General features: G+C 40.3%; 1 protein-coding gene across 2 annotated transcripts in view; it reads right to left on the bottom strand.

Annotated features, from left to right (window-relative positions):
• Positions 1 to 11,001, bottom strand: part of LOC139162717 (complement component C6-like) — a 69,475-nt gene extending 58,474 nt beyond the window's left edge. Inside the window, exon 1 of one of the 2 annotated variants that reach the window (XM_070743403.1) lies at positions 10,850 to 11,001. The gene's annotated coding sequence lies outside the window, so the exon portion shown is untranslated. Of the gene's footprint in view, positions 1 to 2,265; positions 2,290 to 10,849 lie in introns of those variants that run through there. The other variant, XM_070743404.1, reaches the window with a different exon arrangement.
• Between the last annotated feature and the right edge of the window lie 6,021 nt (positions 11,002 to 17,022).

Genomic DNA, 17,022 nt, shown 5'->3' with positions numbered 1-17,022 from the left:
TTACGCATGCGCGGCCATAGAAAAAAGGGCACGCATGCGCAGATGGTGTTTTTACTTCCACAACCCTACATCGCAAAAAATCGATTATCGCGAGGAGTCTTGGAACGGAACCCTCGCGATAATAGAGGGATCACTGTATTAATAAATAATATTTATTTTTATCTATTTTTTGGTCTATAATCCCAAGGAGGAACGCTCCGGGTCGTCTATTTATCTTAATTTGTAACATTTCTTTTATCCATTTTTGTATTTTAATCCAAAATTTTTTAATTATTGGGCAAGTCCACCAAATATGATAGTAGGTCCCCTTTTCCTTGCATCTCCAACACTGTGGGTTTATTCCTTTATACATTTGTGATAATCTTGCCGGGGGGAGATGCCATCGGTAATACATTTTGTATAGGTTTTCTCTAAATGCTGTTGAACTTTAGTTCTCAGTTTAAATTCCACCAGGCAACCTGTACCAGTACAGTAGTACCTCTACCTACAGCTACCTCTACTTACGAACGTTTCTAGATAAGAACCAGGTCTTCAAGATTTTTTGCCTCTTCTGGTCACAGAACAAATTAAGTTCATAAGTAGAGGTACCACTGTACCTGCATCAGAGATATTTCTTTACATTATCAGAGAAACAGAACAATACAGATGGGCAAATGCACAGTGCCATTGCTGGCTTTGCCATTGAGTTTCCTTGTGGGAAGTTAAAAGAACGCATCATAATTTTTCTTCTTTCCTTCTTTGGTGCCTGAGATCGCCATGTGGATTGGAGAGGGTATGTGGCAGGGGTGAAATATACTTACCTTCCCTACTGGTTCAGAAGTGTGTGAGTTGCATGTTTTTTCACTGTCTGTGCATGAGGGTTAAAAAAGAAAATGACAGCATCCTGGCAGATGGACAGAGCTTCACATTGCCACCGCTACCGGTTCTCCGAAACACTGCTGCCACCGCTACTGGTACAGCCAAATAAGGCAGAACTGGTAGTATTTCACACACTCACACAAACACACACACACACACACGTGTGTATGTGTGTATACTAGGAATACTATATGGGTTGGGGAGACCATGCAGGTGATGGCAAAGCTCAGTAAGGTGCCCAAAGAGTGTTGTGTGGTTGGGATAAACTATGCAGGGGGACCATGTGGCTCAAGAAGGGTGAGTGAGGGTCACAGGTGTGTGTAAGAGATGCTGCATCAGTCAAATAGGCTGCTTTCTTATCCTGACTAATGAGGGTGAGTAAAAAAGTAACGCCATTTACCAACACAGGAACATGTAGCATACATCACAAGTAGTTTTTAGCATTGTAGTTTTTAATATGTCTTATTATGAGATTTCTCAGATGTTTTGTATTTATATGTATATGAATCTCAGGAGAAGGGCGGCATAGATAGGTAGATAGGTAGATAGGTGGATAGGTGGATAGGTGGATAGGTGGATAGGTAGATAGGTAGATAGGTAGGTAGGTAGGTAGGCAGATGGATAGATGGATGGATGGATGGATGGATGGATGGATGGATGGATGGATAGATAGATAGATAGATAGATAGATAGATAGATAGATAGATAGATAGATAGATAGATAGATAGATAGATAGATAGATAGATAGATGAAGATGATCCTCTGGTATCACATCCCAATTCTCAACATAGTCACTGTTTCTCTTAATAGCAATGTTCCACCTTTGAATGAGAGTGCATATCCCTGCCTCGTAAAATTTTGTTGACTGTTCTTTGAGCCACTCCTTCACTACAGTTTTCACTTCGTCACTGGAATACTGTTTGCCTCTAAAACCCTCTTTCTCAAACCTGCACACATTGCTATAATTGTTTATTTGACACCTATGACAACCATTAAGTGTTGTACCACATGATTCTTGGCAAATGTATCTTTTTCTTTTATGTACACTGAGAGCATATGCACCAAGACAAATCCCTTGTGTGTCAAATCACATTTGGCCAATAAAGAATTCTATTCTATTCTAATCTATTGTCCTCAAACACATTTTGTAATTGTCTGTGAATATTCACAGGGGTTTCCCCCTCAGCAACAAGGAATTCAATCCCTTCTCTTTATTTTTTGACGCAACTCTAAGGGGGCAGCCATTTTGAATTTTCCTTGTGAGTCTACAAACCTGAAAAGTGAGAAACAAAATATTTCAGAACGTAAATGGGAAAACATTCCCATAACTGGAACAACATTCAGGTATTTTTTTTAATCAAAAACCTCACCTGAAATACATAAAATAGCATTACTTTTTGACTTACCCTCGTATTTTAGCAGCCCTTCGGAAGCCAGACACTGTTCCTAGGCATTCAGAGCGTTAAAGGGAAGACTTGCTTCTGCAAATCCCAACAACAAGTGGCAGGGAAAAGCAATTAATCATAGATAAAACTTAGCTGAGCACAGCACGATTCCAAATTGAGCAGTCCAAAGTCAAGCCAAAGATTTATGATGCCAGGTCAAGGTAGAGATGAGGTTGTAGTAAATAACTAGATTCCAAGTGGCACAATGGAGAAGCCAAATTCCGCAGTTGCTTCTAGCAAGAGGCCAATTGCTCCTATGGGAACTTAAATGCGCTCTCCGATGAGGATTCACAGGTGTGGTCAAACCTTGCTAGTGCGTCCAATCTCTTGTTGTTTGATCATGTGTAACACATGGGTAAGGTGCAGAGGTCCCAGGAGGAATTGCTTGGGGCAAGGGCTAGTGAGTACTTGGAGCAGGGCCGCCAATAGGCCAATATTACTGCTACTGGCATCAGGGGCCTGGCCAAATTGAAAAATGTAGGGACCTCGGTTTTGGCCTGCCACCGTGTGCCGGCTCCCTGGCGCCCGCAGCAGTCATTGTGCCCAGCATCGTTCCCTGTAGGCTGCGCACACCTGCGCCAGCGCACCCCAAAATGCCTCCCCGTGCACCCTTTTCCAAGGGTGCGCACGAAGCCGCGGCCGCCCCCTCCCCCCGCGCCTCTAGCCCCCTCGTGCCCTGGCTACTCGCCGCTGCCTTTGCCAAGAGCGCTTTTGTCCCAGGCTCTCAGCGAGGGGGCTGCAGGAGAGGCGGGGCAGGCGTTCTCACAGCGGGGGCCGGCAAAGGCGATTTTCAATGTCGGGCACGCGGGCTGGCACCCACTCTCCCCATCCCCCTGCCAGCTAACCCGGAACATTCAAAGTAAGAAAAACCTTCGCCGGCGAAGGTTATTCTTACTTTGAATGTTCCGGGCGGGCTGGCAGGGGGATGGAGAGAGCGCGCGCCGGCCCGCGCGCCCGTCATTGGAAATCACTTTCGCCAGTCTCCTGAGAATGAGAGAGAGTGAGAGCGACAGAGCAAGATAGAGAGAAAGTGAGAAAGAGAGAGAGAGAGAAAGAGGGGGGAGAGAAAGAGATTGCAAGAGAGAGAGAATGAGAGAAAGAGTGAGAGAAAGAAAACAAGAGAGAAAGAGTGAGAGAGAGAAAGCAAGAGAGAGAGAGAAAGAAAACAAGAGAGGGAAAGTGAGAAAAAGAGAGAGAGAGAAAGAGGGGGAGAGATAGAGCAAGAGGGGGAGAGATAGAGAAAGAGAAAGAGAGAAAGAAAGAGAGAGAGAGATGAGAGAGTAAGGAAGAGAGTGAGAGAGAAAATGAAAGCAAGATAGAGAAAGAGAGAAAGAAAGAAAGAAAGAAAGAAAGAAAGAGAGAGGAAGGGAGAGAGTGAGAGAGAGGAAGAAAGAGAGAAAGAGAAGAGTGGAAGGAAGAGAGAGAGAGAAATGATAGAAAAAAGGGGAGAAAAAAAGAGAAATGAGAAAATGATTGAGGCAGAGAATGACAGGAAAGAGAGAGAAACAGAGAGAGAAGTGACTCTTGATTTAAGGCATATGGTAAAGTCAGACCTGAGAGCACAATAGGCCCATGGGGTTGGCATGAAGTAGTAGCATGGGCAATGGTGGGATTCAAAAAAATTTACTTCTGGGGGAAAAAATGGCAAAATAAGAATTGGTGGTAGCACTATGTATTGATATGACACAAATTTACTTGTTAATAAGAATTTAAACATATATAATTTTCTAATACAGTTTAGGTGATATATGATAAGTATTTTTTTCTATTTTATATATATGTGGAACCTATAGCAATTACAGGATAAACAGATATTGGATTAATTAACTCAATGTAGAAATGAAAGTTTCTATTAAGAGGGGCATAACAGAGAGTTTGATATTGTTTAATACTGATGGAATGTAATTTTTTAATGTAAGGCGGGAAAAAGACTGTGGTTTTTTTATGTTTTCTTTTTAACTTGATAATATTATATAGGTTCTACAGAATGTTTTTTTAATGATTTTTAATGACTACTCCATTGAATGATCAAGAGAAAAAGAATTTTTTTATATATGTTTTATTTTAAGCAAGGTTTTAGTGTTTGTATTTATGTATTGTTTTTTTATTCTATGTTGGAGAAAAATATTTTTTTTATTTGGGGAAAAAATTACTACTGGTTCTCTGGAGTAGTGGATTCATACTGATATGGTTCAGAGTGCTACATTGGTAGGAACCCACTGATGATGCAATTTTCTGCAAGAAATAACAAAATCGCAATCTGAATTCAAGCCAGAGATCTTTCTGCTAGGAAATCTCAGAGGAATATGGGTTTAAGAAACATAATACGTTATAATAAATATTTTGACAGCAGCTAGAATAGCTTTCGCACAAACATGGAAACTGGAAAGTAGTCCACCAGAAAACATGATAATAAAGAAAATAATGGATTGTGCAGAAATGACAATACTGACTTTAGAATGGCAAAAGTGTGAGGAAAAAGAATACTATATGGTATGGGAAAACTGTATGATTGGTTAGAAAATAGGAAGAATAAGTAGGTATATGTCCAGTCAGTGAAGCAGTGGAAGTGATGTGCCGGTGCCTGGAGGCTGTTGGGGTCTGGATGGGTGTCAACAGACTCAAACTCAACCCTGATAAGATGGAGTGGCTGTGGGTTTTGCCTCCCAAGGACAATTCTATCTGTCCGTCCATCACCCTGGGGGGGGGGGGTGTCATTGACCCCCCTCAGAGAGGGTCTGCAACTTGGGCGTCCTCCTCGATCCACAGCTCACATTAGAGAAACATCTTTCAGCTGTGGCGAGGGAGGCGTTTGCCCAGGTTCTCCTGGTGCACCAGTTGCGGCCCTATTTGGACTGGGGGTCACTGCTCACAGTCACTCATGCCCTCATCACCTCGAGGCTCGACTACTGTAATGCTCTTCTACATGGGACTACCTTTGAAAAGTGTTCGGAAACTTCAGATTGTGCAGAATGCAGCTGCGAGAGTAGTCATGGGCTTCCCCAAATATGCCCATGTGAAACCAACACTCCGCAGTCTGCATTGGCTGCCGATCAGTTTCCGGTCACAATTCAAAGTGTTCGTTATGACCTATAAAGCCCTTCATGGCACCGGACCAGATTATCTCCGGGACCGCCTTCTGCTGCACAAATCCCAGGGACCAGTCAGGTCCCACAGAGTGGGCCTTCTCCGGGTCCCGTCAAGTAAACATTGTCGTTTGGCCGGACCCAGGGGAAGAGCCTTCTCTGTGGCAGCCTTTGGAACCAACTCCCCCCAGAGATTAGAATTGCCCCCACCTTCCTCACTTTTCGTAAGCTTCTTAAAACCCACCTCTGCCATCAGGCATGGGGAAACTGAGATATTCTTTCCCCCTAGGCCTTTACAATTTACGCATTGTATGTTTGTATGTATGTTTGGTTGTATAATAAGGTTTTTTTTAGTTGTTTTAGTATTGGATTGTTACATGCTGTTTTTTATCACTGTTGTTAGCCGCCCTGAGTCCACGGAGTGGGGCAGCATACAAATCCAATTAATAATAATAATAATAATAATAATAATAATAATAACAACAACAACAACAACAATAATAATAATAATAATAATAATAATATATTATGTGTATGTTAATTTAAATATGAAAGTGTGAATACTGTACTCAATGTAAATGAAATGGAACAACATATGTAAATAACAAAATAGATGCCGATGTCTTAGGGTTGAAGAATATGTATACTGTATGTTTTAATGCTAAAAATCCAATAAACCAATTTTTTAAAATAGAAAGCAAGTAAATGCAGATTGGCAGGAGGGACAATGAGTCATATATCACAGGGCAGAACTGATTGACAGGCCTATAGTTCAGATCCATAGACTTATTATAATAATTTATTCTATAAAAATTGACATCCATCTGCAAACGTATTGATTTCCCCCCCCCTTTTTAGTAATTAGGATATCTAGACAGACAGGATGCTGAGAAAAACTTTTCCCTTTGTCAATTTTGTCCAGGTTCCAAATAGCATCGAAAATTAATTCAAAGTCTGAGTCAAATGATTCCTCAAAGTTCTAATTGATTAGCAGAGCTGTGTTGGCACATCTGGGAAAACCCCGAATCTGAAGTTCCAAGGCTCTCTACCCAGTTAAAAGTTCAAACCCTTGTCTCTACACCCCCAAGTTCATCACATTGATCAATCTTCAGCTGCCAACTTGGCAGTAACTACCATCTCCTTCTAAGTAGGTACATGATTGTGTAGGTACGTGACCAGATTTTAACATTGGTAAAGAGGGACACCATTGACCAGGTGTGGAGGGTGTGTGTTTCTTGATTAAAAATTTGGTCTATATGGAGCAAACAAAAATACTTTATTTTTCTCTCTCTCTCTTCCTCCCTCCCTTTCTATTTCTCTCTCTCCCTCCCTCTTTCCTTCTTTCTCTCTCTTCCTTCCTTCCTCTCTCTCTCCCCCTTTCTTTCTTTCTTTCTTTCTCTCTCTCTTCCTTTCTTTCTCTTTTTTCTCTCTTTCTCCCTCTCTCCCTCCTGCCTTCCCCCTCTCTCTTTTTTCTCTCTCCTGTCCTCCCTCCCTTTCTCTCTCTTTCTCTCTTTCTCTCTCCTTCCCTCTTTATTTTTTTCTTTCTCTCTCTTCCTCTCTCTTCATTCCTCTCTTTTCTCTCTCTCTTTCTCTCTCTTCCTCCCTTTCTCTCTATTTCTCTTTTTCTCTCCCTCCCTCTCTCTCTTTCTTTCTCTCTCTCTCTTCCTTCCTCCATCTCTATTTCTCTTTCTTTCTCTCTATTTTCTCTCTCTTTCTTTCTCTCTCTCTTCCTTCCTCCATCTCTATTTCTCTTTCTTTCTCTCTATTTTCTCTCTCTTTCTTTCTCTCTCTCTCTTCCTCCCCATTTATTTCTCTTTCTTTTTCTCTCTCTCCCTCCTTCCCTCCCCCCTCTTTTCTCTCCCTCTCTTTCTATTTCTCTCTCTTTCTTTCTCCCTCCCTTTCTATTTCTCTCTCTTTCCCCCCCTCTCTCTTTCTCTTTCTTTCTTTCCTTCTTTCTATCTATCTCTTCCTTCCTCTCTTTTCTCTCTCTCTCTTTCTCTCTTCCTCCCTCTCTCTCTCTCTTCCTCCCTCCCTCCCCTGTTGTTTCAGTAAGGCCGGGCTCAGCAAAGGGTTTAAATCGAGAGTCTGTTTTAAGGTTGCACCGCACACCATAGCCAACTCAGGGGGAGGGCGGAGGAAGAAGAGGAGGGGGGAAGGAGAAAGGGCTCAGCAAGTGAGCCACCCAGACCTTTCGCACCAAAGGAGATGGCCAGAAAGTTTGACATGGGAGGCGGAGGAGAACATCCCGAGCTGCCAAGGCCTGTCAAAAGCCCAGTCATCACTGCTCTGAGCCGCTTTGGCTTTCTCCTATCAGCCGCCAGCTCCACCTGCCTCTCCAGGGAGCGACCTAGAGCTTTCAGCCCAGCTCATCTGGACTTGTAGGCTCCGCCCATGACAAATCTGCCCAGGTCGTATCCAGGAGGGTGTCTAGGCCAGTGGGGATGGCTTGACGGGAGGCTACCTGGCCTGGAGCTGCCAGTGAAGACAGATGACTGCGGCAGTGACCGTTGCACCAGTTACCTCTGCGCGGCAGTTGGAAACTACTGCATGGAGGTCTGTTAACACGGAGGTCTGTTAAAATCGGGACATTTTTGAAATGCCGTGGAACGGGGGACAAATTATTAAAAAGCGGGATGTCCCGCCCAAAGTGGGACATCTGATCACCTTATGCAAGAAAAGGATGACTTTGACAATCCAGAAGGAAAGTGTTATGGTTACATGCAGACATCCCTCATGAAATCACCTTTCCCAAATTCCCATAGCAAAGAATATATTTTAAAATAGCATAAAGTGTGGCTGGCCAAAGACCCTAACTAAAATGGCTTTGCCCTAACACATTTTTAATATCAGAGAAAACGATAGTTGTTGAGAATGGCTGGGTCCAGGGAAGGCTTCTTGAGGAGGGGGCGCACAAGTGCCTCCTTATAAGGAGCCAGAAAGGACCCCCTCCCCAAAGAACCCCCTCCCCAAAGAGGGAGAAGGAAGGGGAAGAGGGAGGGGTTGAGATTCGTGGCTGATAGTTCTCAGTTACAAACTCATGGCTTAACTTTACTGGAATGCATTAATCAAATAATTTTTGACTGTGTGATGTGGAAGAGATGTATTGCTGGAATTTTCCAGTTTCCTTTTGCTTTGTTAGGGGCAAAAAGAACATTGATCAAGCTTGTGGGAGCTGAAGACAAGGTGAAGAATGAGGTATATACTTCAGAAGAAAATTCAGCAATCAAGATTTTCTGCTTCTGCTAGTGTGCGTTTCACTTCCATCATGAACCATTATTTAGTGCTGTTTTTGTGATGGATACCGATTGTAAAGACAACAATAACAACAAAGTAATATGAAATACTAACTATCTTTCCCTTGACATACATTCATATGACTGGATTCCTGCCTGGGGATATATCAAAATGGGTGAACAGTGCAGTCAGGCGGTAGGGAAAGCAAGTAGGATGCTTGGCTGCATAGCTAGAGATATAACAAGCAGGAAGAGGGAGATTATGATCCCGCTATATAGAGTGCTGGTGAGACCACATTTGGAATACTGTGTTCAGTTCTGGAGACCTCACCTACAAAAAGATATTGACAAAATTGAACGGGTCCAAAGACGGGCTACAAGAATGGTGGAAGGTCTTAAGCATAAAACGTATCAGGAAAGACTTAATGAACTCAATCTGTATAGTTTGGAGGACAGAAGGAAAAGGGGGGACATGATTGAAACATTTAAATATGTTAAAGGGTTAAATAAGGTCCAGGAGGGAAGTGTTTTTAATAGGAAAGTGAACACAAGAACAAGGGGACACAATCTGAAGTTAGTTGGGGGAAAGATCAGAAGCAACGTGAGAAAATATTATTTTACTGAAAGAGTAGTAGATCCTTGGAACAAACTTCCAGCAGACATGGTAGATAAATCCACAGTAACTGAATTTAAACATGCCTGGGATAAACATATATCCATCCTAAGATAAAATACAGAAAATAGTATAAGGGCAGACTAGATGGATCATGAGGTCTTTTTCTGCCGTCAGTCTTCTATGTTTCTATGTTTCTATGATACTATTTCAGAATTTCTAGACAAGCCCAGCAGGTGAATTTTCTTAATTTTTTTCAGGTATAGATCAGTTTCTGTAAAATATGTTATTATTTTTAATTCTCTTTCCCAAAATATTAAGAAATATGAACCCTATTGAAAAATTATAACCTTTTTGTTTGTGATAAATACACCTAATTCATATTTATGTATTCTAAACATAAAACAGAGATTAAATATCAGATAACTTATTTAACAAAATAAAACAAAGATTCCTTTAAGAATAATTAAAGTTTGCAGATTTGGAATAATATAATGATGGATATCCTAAAATGGAAAAAAATGTCTGGGTTAGGAAGAACTATAAAGATGATAATTAACATTTTCCAAAGCTTAATTTCTTATTTCACATTATTCCAATAATTAATGAATAAAATATACTAAATGATAGCAGACACAAATAACCAATTTTAGATTACCTTTAAGAGGAAACTGGGAATCAAGATTAAGATTTCACAAGACTGGAAAGTACATGATTGGTATACTGTTGTTGTTATTAGCTGTTGGCAATTCAATAGGTTATTGTTTCACTTCTTCTTCATTGGATTACACAATAGATGGTGTCACTTTACGGATAGATTGCTTGCATAAGTACTTTTGGTTTGATACCAACAGGAAAAAATTCCCTAAAACTCGTCAGACTTCATTCCTTTTTAAGAAACCATCATTCCTTCATACATCCATTAAAAAGAAGAAAGCATTATTATTATGTACTGCTTTCCAGTATCTTCAATGGGGTGAAAAATCAGATTTGAAATATCATAGTAGCTAAACAATTTCTAGAAGTAGAATAGAATAGAATAGAATAGAATAGAATAGAATAGAATTCTTTATTGGCCAAGTGTGATTGGATACACAAGGAATTTGTCTTTGGTGCATATGCTCCCAGTGTACATAAAAGAAAAGATAACGTTTGTCAAGAATCATGAGATACAACCCTTAATGATTTTTATAGGGTACAAACATGCAATCAGGAAACAATACTAACATGAATTGAAACATTAATATAAATCAAAACAAAAAATGTGCTATACTTCTAAGTATATGTATGTCTGTTTTTGAGATATGTACGGGGGGGGGGAGTAAGAGGAAAGGAGGAGGGAGAGGGAGGGAGGGGCGGGCAGAGAGAGACAGAGAGACAGGGTGGGCACAGAGGGAAAGGGAGAAAAAGTTATAATATTAGTTACATGATTATTACAACTTTTCCCAATTCTTTTTCAGGTTTGAAATTAGTAGGTCACATCTGTCAAAGTCAAATCTTTCTTATCTTGGTGTTTAGGTGGTACGCTGTTTTAGAAGAAACATAATAAATGCCACAGATTTTAATAATTATAACTATATATATATACTGTATATGAATGTATTAACACTTACCTTTTCTATTTGGGTAGAACTTAAGTTTGTATACAATAATTCATCAAAGGCAGCTACTTGAAAAAAGATTCAGTACCAGCTAAGAGCTGTGTTGACCTCAAACAATCAGAGCAAACTCAAAGGTTTTGTTTGCCATCAATTAAACTGTAACTAAACATGTAATCCGGTAGTAGAGGTATGTCCAACTGAAATCAGTCTTCAGGAATTTAGAAGGAAGTGCTTCATTTTGAAGCATTCCGGCTGCCCATTTTTGAAAAGAAAAAAAAAGTAATAATAACAGCTATCAATGAAGCTTCTTATGGTTGCTGCAATGGAACCATAGCCTCCTATTTAACAACTAACGATTTAAGAATAGAGACCCTTAGGATAAATTAATTTTTAATGTTATAACTTTACTAGAGCAGGAAAATGTCAACTGCACCCCCGAGTCTACGGAGAGGGGCAGCATACAAATCCAATAAATCAATAAATTGATAAATCGATAAATCGATAAATCGATAAATCAACAAATCAATCAATCAATCAATCAATAAACAAACAAACAAACAAACAAACATCAGATAAATCCCAGAGTGGGTTCCATTTACCTTCCCTACCAGTTCGCATCGCGTGAACAGAGGGTTCTTTGCAAGCCATTTTCGAGGAGCGGAGCCAGGAAGACCAGTTCGGATGTGTTGCCAGTTGGCCATTGCTACCAGTTTGGCAAGCGGGGGCAAATTTCCACCACTGGCAAACCAGTTTGAAGTGGTAGCAACTCAACACAGTATACAGGTCCTCAACGGAAGGCATATTGGCAGCCATTGTTTTTTCTGCAGTTCTGATTATCTTCTGATGAATGTGTCGGTCTTGTTGGGTTGCAGAACCAAACCAGGCAGTAATAGAGGTGCAGATGACAGACTCAATGATTCCTCTGTGTATCAGCAGCTCCTTGGGTAGTTTGAGCTTCCTGAGTTGGCGCAGAAAGATTATTCTTTGCTGTGCTTTTTTGACTCAAAGTGCCCCTCATAATCAATCCTAAGCCACAAATATTCTGTTTTACTGAAATCTAAATTAATCAACAGCTATCCATCCACTGCTTAAAATTAAGCATTGGTGGCGCAGTGGTTAGAGTGCAGTTCTGCAAGCTGTTTCTGCTGACTGCTGGCTGTAGTTCACCAGTTCAAATCTCGCCAGGCTCAAGATTGACTCAGCCTTCCATCCTTCCGAGGTGGGTAAAATGAGGACCAGTAGTGGGTTGCTGCCGGTACAGCTGGGATCAGGGTTCCAGTGGCGGAATTTGAGATGTGCATGCATCTCTGTGCCCAGACGTGGGCTGCTGCCTGGACGGGGGGGAGGGGGGGAGTGCAATGGAGTAGCGAAAATGGAGCTCCACCCCAGAGCACCCAATTTGCATTGAAAGATGTTGGAAGAAAATGCAGGGCATCCTGCATAAGCTACACCCACAGTGTGGTAGTAAAAAAATTTGTAGCTCTTCACTGCCTGCACCCCAATGCATGCACGCATGTGCAAGATTTCACTTCTGCGCATATGCAGCAAGTGAAATCTCACGTGAGGATGCTCTCATGCGTGAGATTTTGCCAATTTTTGGTGGGTTTTTTGCTTCTGCAAATGCGCAGAAGCAAAAGGCCCTGGTCAGACCGCACCTGGAGTATTGCATCCAGTGCTGGTCACCACACTTCAAAAGGGATATAGAGTCTCTGGAAAGGGCGCAGAAAAGAGCAACTAAAATGATAAAGTGACTAGAGACCAGGCCATACGAGGAAAGGTTACTGGAACTGGGCATGGATAGTCTAATAAAAAGAAGGGCTAGGGGGGACATGATAGCTGTATACAGGTACTTAAGGGGTTGCCATGGAGGGGAGGGGGTCACACTATTTTCCAGGGCACCAGAGGGCCGGACAAGGAACAACGGTTGGAAGCTGACCAAGGAAAGATTCAACCTGGAGATAAGGAAGAACTTCCTGACAGTGAGAGCGATCAACCAGTGGAACGGCCTGCCAGCGGAGGTTGTCAACTCCCCAACTTTGGACATTTTCAAGAGGAGATTGGACTGCCATTGGGCTGGGGTGCTATAGGATTTCCTGCTTAAGCAGGGGGTTGGACTCGATGACCTGTAAGGTCCCTTTCAACTCAAATAAATAAATAAATAGATAGATAGATAGATAGATAGATAGATAGATAGATAGATAGATAGATAGATAGATAGACAGACAGACAGACAGACAGACAGACAGACAGACAGACAGACAGACAGACAATAAATAAATAAATAAATAATAAACAAACAAACAAACAAATAAATAAATAAAAGAGTGAGTGAGTGAGTGAGTGAGTGAATGAATGAATGAATGAATAAACAAACAATCAAACAAACAAACGAGAAAATATTATTTTACTGAAAGAGTAGTAGATCCTCGGAATAAACTTCTAGCAGACGTGGTTGGTAAATCCACAGTAACTTAATTTAAACATGCCTGGGATAAACATATATCCATCCTAAGATAAAATACAGGAAATAGTATAAGGGCAAATTAGGTGGATCATGAGGTCTTTTTCTGCCGTCAATTTTCTATGTTTCTATATCCTCAGAATTTCTATGTTTCTATATCCTCAGAATTTCTATGTTTCTATATCCTCAGAATTTTGTTACCTTAACCTTAATCGTATAATCTTTACTTTTTACACTGCTTTCCACCTCTTCCCAACCTTCACCCTCTCTGCCCTATTCCTAATAAATAGTTTAATGGGTTTAAATAATGGCTGTTACTGTGGCAACCTGCTATAGCAACTAAGCAAGGATTTAAATTCAGTGGGGGGGGGAATGCTTATTTGATATCAGGGTTATTTGAGTAGTTTAGTATTTTTCTGTGCTTTTCCTTGACATCAATTTAATGCAATGGAGGAAGAGGAGGAGGAGAAATATCATTTTGGCAATCTATGATCTCTAAAGATAGTTCTGAAGATCTTTTGGACTTGGGAAGATCATATATGTTGCATGGAGTTCCTTGGCAAAATTTGGCTAAAATAAAATATATTATAGTAGGACTGTTAACATTGAGGTGAGCTCATTTGTTTTTAAAGACAAAATCTCAATCCACAAAAAACCATACCAACAGGGAATGACAATAATTAATGATAAATAGTTATCAATGATATTGTAATTCAGCAACATATGGCGATCCATAACTGTATATCTATAGTTCAGACAAAGTTCTTTCCCTAGAGCTATTTATAGACATCTTATTCAGACTTGGATCATCCATATGTCATAAAATTTCCATTTAGTTTGTTTGGTGTATGGCAAGATAGCCATTTCTCTGAATAACTTTAGAGGCATCAAATTCCATTCAAAAATTCAAACTGACTTTCTAGTTCGAAAACCAATTAAATTTAGAGATGCAATCATGTTCTTCTAACTGAATATGTACCAAATACTGTATATATTAGATATCTATATTATGTATTATTTCCCTTGTAGCAAAGGTGGGCAATCTGCAATCTAGGACTCTAAATCCAGGATTTTTATCACCATTTAGCATTTTATTTAAAGTTCACTCTCTCTGTTTAGACAACATTGGCTCTATTCATAAGTCTGAGGTGACCGCCTTCTGCTGCATGAATCCCAGCGACCGGTTAGGTCCCACAGAGTTGGCCTTCTCCAGGTCCTGTCGACTAAACAATGTCATTGGGCAGGACCCAGGGGAAGAGCCTTCTCTGTGGCGGCCCTGACCCTCTGGAGCCAGCTCCCCCCAGAGCTTAGAACTGCCCCCACCCTCCTTGCCTTTCGCAAACTCCATAAAACCCATCTTTGCCATCAGGCATGGGGGAATTGAGACATCTCCCCCGGGCCTATACAATTTATGCATGGTATGGTTGTGTGTATATTTGCTTTTGATAATGGGATTTTTAGTGTTTTTTAAATTATTAGATTTGTTGTACATTGTTTTATTGTTGCTGTGAGCCGCCCCGAGTCTACGGAGAGGGGCGGCATACAATTCTAATAAACAAACAAACAAACAAACAAATCAATCAATCAATCAATCAATCAATCAACTCTACCCAGTTTGCATTTTGTTCTCCTCAGGGAATAAAGACACCTCTTCACTTGTCTCTGATTGAGCATTGCGATGCCTGGATGCTAGAAATGTCAATCAAAATATGCTGTTTATTTTACAAAAGATGGCAATGCATGTGCAGTGCTGGAAAAACCCCTGAATTTTTTTTTTTAAAAGAAAACCCACCTCCGATGTGACCATCATTACTTGAAATATCTTTCACTCAACAAGTCAGTTTATACTAATATGGACAACTTTTTATGTCCCCAGGAAAGAGTTCCTAAACTTGATCCCAAATTATCACAATTTTCAAAGTTTATTTTTATTAGCTCTACATATGTAGCACTGTATAAAAGATTGGTAGGGCTACCAGATCTGTCTTACAAAAATACAAGTAACAGCACAGATGTATAAAACATATCACTGTTTATGCCTGTGTATAGGTTATCCAGATTTTTGTACTACTGATCTGATGCAGGTAGTCATTGATTTATGATCACAACTGGGACTGGAATTTCAGTTGTTAAACAATGTGGCTGTTAATCAAGCCATCATGTGACTTACCCAATTTTACAACTTATTTTACTTACCCAATTTTACAACTTTATTGTGGTTGCTAACAAATCACCTGGTCATTACATGAATCACACAGGGGTTAAGCAAATGTGACCAGCCCAATTGACCCTGTTTGTTGGAAGCTGTTGGGAAGATTGAAAATGGTGATCATGCAAGTAGGATGCTTGGCTGCATAGCTAGAGGTATAACAAGCAGGAAGAGGGAGATTGTGAGACCACATTTGGAACACTGTGTTCAGTTCTGGAGACCTCACTTACAAAAAGATATTGACAAAATTGAACGGGTCCAAAGAGGGGCTACAAGAATGGTGGAAGATCCTAAGCATAAAACGTATCAGGAAAGACTTAATGAACTCAATCTGTATAGTCTTGAGGACAGAAGGAAAAGTGGGGACATGATCGAAACATTTAAATATGTTAAAGGGTTAAATAAGGTCCAGGAGGGAAATGTTTTTAATAGGAAAGTGAACACAAGAACAAGGGGGCACAATCTGAGGTTAGTTGGGGGAAAGATCAAAAGCAACATGAGAAAATATTATTTTACTGAAAGAGTAGTAGATCCTTGGAACAAACTTCCAGCAGACATGGTTGATAAATCCACAGTATCTGAATTTAAACATGCCTGAGACAAACATATATCCATTGTAAGATAAAATACAGGAAATAGTATAAGGGCAGACTAGATGGACCATGAGGTCTTTTTCTGCCATCAGTCTTCTATGTTTCTATGTGGCCACAAGATCTGCAACCCATAAGAGCCTGTTGCCAAGTGTCTGAATTGTGATTTCATGATTACATGATCAACGAGGATGGCGAGGCAATTGTAACTGAGAGAACCAGCTTGTAAGTTACTTTTTCCGAGGCCTTTCTAACTTCTAATTATTGTTAAACAAGCAGTTGTAAGTCAAGAACTATCGGTATGCTAATAGATTGCTTACCCCCAGAAATGCCTGTGGTTTGTAACATTCGTTAAAAGATCAAAGACAGTAAATATTTATTTCATTTATTTATTTTGTCAAGCATGTATAAATATACCAGATATAAGTATAAACATATTTATGAATATTTGAAATGGATACAAATAAATAGGGACAGTAGGACAGGGATGGTAGGCACAGTGGTGCACTTATGCACACCCCTTACAGACCTCTTAGGAATGGGGTGAGCTCAACAGTAGACAGGGTAAGAGTAAAGTTTTGGGGGTTTGGGAAAGATACCACAGAGTCAGGTAGTGCATTCCAGACATTGACCACTCTGTCGCTGAAGTCGTGTTTTCTGCAATCAAGTTTGGAGTAGTTTCCCTTAAGTTTGTACTATTTATTGTGTGCTTGTATATTGTTGTGGTTGAAGTTGAAGTAGTCATTGACAGGTAGGACTTTGTAGCAGATAATTTTATGTACTACACTTAGGTCAGACTGAATAACAACCTGACAGTCAGTGCCTGATGTATTTTGAGGCTTATGCTGTATTTAAAATTCAGAAAGGTTTAAATATATAAACATTATCATCCATACAGAAAACTATCCATTACTGTAATATATCT

The sequence above is a fragment of the Erythrolamprus reginae genome, chromosome 2 (genome assembly GCF_031021105.1).
Source record: "Erythrolamprus reginae isolate rEryReg1 chromosome 2, rEryReg1.hap1, whole genome shotgun sequence".
NCBI classification, from domain to species: domain Eukaryota; kingdom Metazoa; phylum Chordata; class Lepidosauria; order Squamata; family Dipsadidae; genus Erythrolamprus; species Erythrolamprus reginae.
This window is presented reverse-complemented; position numbering and strand designations above follow the sequence as displayed.